This window comes from Saccopteryx leptura, chromosome 5 (genome assembly GCF_036850995.1).
Source record: "Saccopteryx leptura isolate mSacLep1 chromosome 5, mSacLep1_pri_phased_curated, whole genome shotgun sequence".
In the NCBI taxonomy this organism is placed as follows: domain Eukaryota; kingdom Metazoa; phylum Chordata; class Mammalia; order Chiroptera; family Emballonuridae; genus Saccopteryx; species Saccopteryx leptura.
Window position 1 is genome coordinate 197,465,226 of NC_089507.1, and position 4,693 is coordinate 197,469,918.

Here is a 4,693-nt window from a genome sequence, read left to right on the forward strand (position 1 = left end):
TTCAGTTTCATTTAGAGATATGAAAGTGAGCTGCTGCTATACCCAACCCCCCATTCTTCTTTTGAGACCTCTCGTTTCTTGCATCAGATTTCATGGAAACCCTATCAATGGGATGAAAATGTTTCCAGGTTATATGATGATGGCATGAGCAACACAAGAGCCCCACACCTCTGTGTAACTAGGATAAATCTTAAATTCTATCACAGGGGTGCATGTGGAAAATCCTTTCTTCTCTGGGGCTCCCTGGGGGCTCCTTAAATACAAGTTTGCCAGGAACATCCTGGCTTGAGAATAGGTATTTCCCAAGCAGCATTTGGAGACTGGTGTGGTTGACTTTTCCAAATCATCAGTACTCTCAAAACAAAACAAAACAAAAAATCTCCCCAATATATACCCCCATAACTCAAAAACATTGGTACGTAAAGACACATGCAGCCCCATGTTCATTGTAGCATTGTTCACAGTGGCCAAAACATGGAAACAACCAAAAAGCCCTCAATAGAAGATTGGATAAAAAAGATGTGGTACATATATACCATGGAATACTACTCAGCCATAAGAAACGATGACATTGGATCATTTACAACAACATGGATGGACCTTGATAACATTATACTGAGTGAAATAAGTAAATTAGAAAAAACTAAGAACTATATGATTCCATACATAGGTGGGACATAAAAATGAGACTCAGAGACATGGACAAGAGTGTGATGGTTGGGGGGGGGGGATTGGGAGGAGAGGGAGGGGGCGGGGGAGGGGAGGGGCACAAAGAAAACCAGATAGAACAGTGGTAGTCAACCTGGTCCCTAACGCCCATTAGTGGGCGTTCCAGCTTTCATGGTAGTTAGTAGCAGAGCAACCAAAGTATAAATAAAAAGATAGCTTTAACTATAGTAAGTTGTTTTATAAAGATTTATTCTGACAAACTGAGCAAAAATCTGACATAAAGTACTTGGTAAGTAATCATTATTATATGCTTTAACTTGTTATAACTCTGCTTTATGAATTTTATAAAGTAAAGTTACTTCCCTACTTTATAAATCACCATTACCGTGGAACCGGTGGGAGGTTAGAAAATTTTACTACTAACAGTGATACAGAAGTGGGCGGTAGGTATAAAAAGGTTGACTATCCCTGAGATAGAAGGCGACAGAAGACAATTTGACTTTGGGTGATGGGTATGCAACATAATCAAATGTCAAAATAACCTGGAGATGTTTTCTCTGAACATATGTACCCTGATTTTTCAATGTCACCCCATGAAAATTAAAAAGAAAAATCTCCCCAAATCTTTACACAACATCTTCAGCTTGGCATTAACTTTTTTTTGTGCATAAGTTATCACAATGCACGTGTTTAAATGTCCACTGGTGTTGGGGCCCTGGATGCCCTGTTAAGTATTGAGAATCAACCTCCCGAGACCGATACAACTATAAAGACTGAAATTCAGTGCCGGCCCAGAATGGCGCTACCAAAACGGAAAGGTCATTCATTCCCCAGTCTGTCCCCTTCCTGTCACTGTCAACTTGCCTCCCCATGAAAAAAGGCATAATTCTCCAGTCCAGCTGGTTGGAGAATTACGATTACCTAACAAAGTCAGATCTGGAGCCCAGGTGGCCTCAATGCCCCTAAACCGGTCACCTGGGCGTCTTTTAAGGAGTTGGCACTAATTTAATTGACTGCTTTGTGCAACCCCAGGGAAGGGGGTGAGAAATCCATTCAAATCCTCACCGTTAAATAAAATCCTCCAGCAAATTACTGGCAGCTGAGTGTCTGCAGAACCAAGATCATTGGTCAAGACCTCACTCCAAGTAGTTGCCCCCCAGCCCCTTGATAAAACGAGCCCCTCTGCCACTTCCCCGTCGTGCAGGCCAGTCCTCATGTGTGGCCATAAAATGCTCCCGGTGATTTTTACAGGTTTTATTTCAAACCTGCGTTTTGCTGTGATCAGATCTGTAGCGCTCATATGTGGCTGCCTGTCTGGGACTCAATCAATGCCATCGATTTCACTTTAAACGTGAAGATTGCACAGTTCGGCTTTAATTGTGGATCTGGTTGCCGGGGCTGTCTCTTGGAGGCAGGTCGTGCTGTTTTTCTCCTAATAAATCACCTTTTACTGATGAACATTGGCTGGGTTGGGCCTTTCTTTGTTAGCAAGGGAAAAAGTGCAGAGAGCAGTTGACCGAGGGAGGCACTTCTGCCGGGCGTCGGTGTCTATGTTAGTGTTCTATTATGTCTTAATAAGGGAGTTAAAGGGAAGGTTAAGCTAAAGGGCCCTGGGGCATAATTTTAAAAGGGTGCAACCATGTTCAAGGTTGTTATATAAAACCACCTGTCTTAAGGGCGGAGGCGTTCTGTGGTTATTAATGTTTTCAGCTCATGAATAGAGAACCCTTACCCCCTTTCCTCATAATTTATCAATCCGTTGTCTTATTGGGATCTGTGCATTCACTGATTTACCGATGCACTGATCTAAGGCCAGAACCAAGGGAGTGTGGAGACGGGCTTCGAGCCTTGTTAGCTGAGTGACCTTAGTCAAGTCCTCGGAAGTGTGTTCCTTGGTTATCCATTGAGAACAACAGTAACTATGTCACAGGGCTTTACCAGGTTTCACTAAATAATGCACATAAAAGCCTTAGGGTGATGACCGGCTGACAGGGAGGACTCAATCAACAGTCACTCTTGTTATTTGGTGTCAGTGGAAAGGGGGAGCAGTGACCTGTGTCACTTCCATCCCCAGGTAGCCGTGCTCTGGTGAAGAGGAGTGCAGGCAGAGGGAATGTTGTTGAGGGAGCACCAGGTATCCCAGGAGAGGGGCAGAGCTTGGGATGACAGGGATGCAAGCGGGAAGGATGCCTGATGACAGACGTAGGCAGAGGGGGAGGTTGGGCTCGGGCACTGAGGGCTGTGCCCGTGTGTGGAGCCCAGGAGGACGGTTTCATTCTGAGGCACCCACCTGGGACCTTCAGTGAGGAGGGATCACTTTTGTTACCCGAGAAGGTCACTCAGCAACAAGGGGACTGGAAGAAAGTTAGGCTTTACCAGTGGTCGGCAAATGTTTTCTGTAAAGGGTCAGATAGTAAATATCTTAGGCTTTGTGGGCCAACTGGCCTCTGCCTCAACTAGGGGTACCTGTGCCATCACAGCCTAACAGCAGCCACAGACGATGGTAAATGAACCAGTGTGCTGGCCTCAATAACAATCTAGTCACCAAAACAGGCAGTGGGCTGGATTTGGTCAGTGCACTGTAGTTTGGGGACCCCTGGTATTCCAATAGAATATTTAAGCATGATGACTCATTATGACAATTAGATTGGTCTGAACTAAACAAAAATAGAGAACAAAAGATGTAAAGTTATTCTTTATCCTTTCCTCTTACCCAAAGATGCATTCATAAACTAAATCTTGGAATCTCTCAACTCTGAATGAAATAATACTATTTGTCAGGGCTGGCCCTTGACAGAATTGCCAGGAATTGGAATCATCTGTCCCTTTTCTTTCTCTGCTCCTTCCCTTCTGATCCCTAAGTCTTCAATGCTCTCAAATTGCCCCTGCCTCGAGGTGGCTGACTTGCCCAGAATAGAGGATCTATGAGTTTTTATATAGGAGAGACTTAGGAGAAAGAGGTCACCTTCAAAAAGGCTGAGGTGACTTGTCTGGAAGTTCTATCCATATATATATATAGCAAGCATATAATTTTATTTATAAGTTTGAGGAGGCTTTAAAGGCCCAATGGAGAAGCCCCTGCAGGTCATATGTCAGCTGATAAAGGAATATTAATGATATGGCAGGTGTCACGGAGTTTAAAGGAGCTGAGACCCCCCCCCACACACACACAACCCACACCATTTAAAAGTGAACAAGTGGCCTGCCACATTGGAAGACACGAGACTCCTGGGTCAGAGGCAAAGGAAAGTTTTACTCCCAGCAATGGCAGAGACCAGAATATCAGCATCTGTCCCGACTCTCTGAGCTCAAATTCCTGCAGGGTCACACAAAGAGGGCCAGCTGAGGCCTGCATGTCACAGGGTTGTGGGTAGTGTTATGAGGGAGAAACCTCCAATTCAGAGAAGCCCAAATTTTTATAATGGGCAATATCTGTGCTTTGCCCCAGAAGGAGACATTAGCTTCATTATTTTGAACCATAAACAAACTGCTCTGCAACAAAACCCCATCTCTGTCTTCCAAGGCTGTTTGCTATACACGACGCTTGAAGGTATCACCTGTTACAAAGGCAGTCAGTGCCCCTGCTCACGAGACATGAAGAAATGCAAGAGTTTCTCAACAGCAGGCTTCATATTTTGCACTTAAATTAAGATGGAAATAGGAAGCTCAAGAACCATCATGGTGCTGGGATGGTGGCATATTCAGCAGCAGTGAGCAAGTTGGCAACATGGTTCTTTGAAGAAAAAGTTGCTCCCTGGAGCCCTGTCATGAGCCCCTCACTTCACTTTGTGCGCTCTGACTTATAGCTGACTGTCCGGAGTCTCTGTCTGCCTGTGTTGGCGGTTAGAATGATTTCTATCGCGTTAAGGGCTGTTTTCACACATCCAAAGTTTGGAGAGAGACCTTTGTGGTAAACACACTTGATAAATGATCCCCAAACATGCCAAAGAGGTTCAAGCAAGAATGAATCACTTTTGAGGCATGCAGCTCTAAAATGTTTCAGCAAAATAGCCTTTCTTTTCAG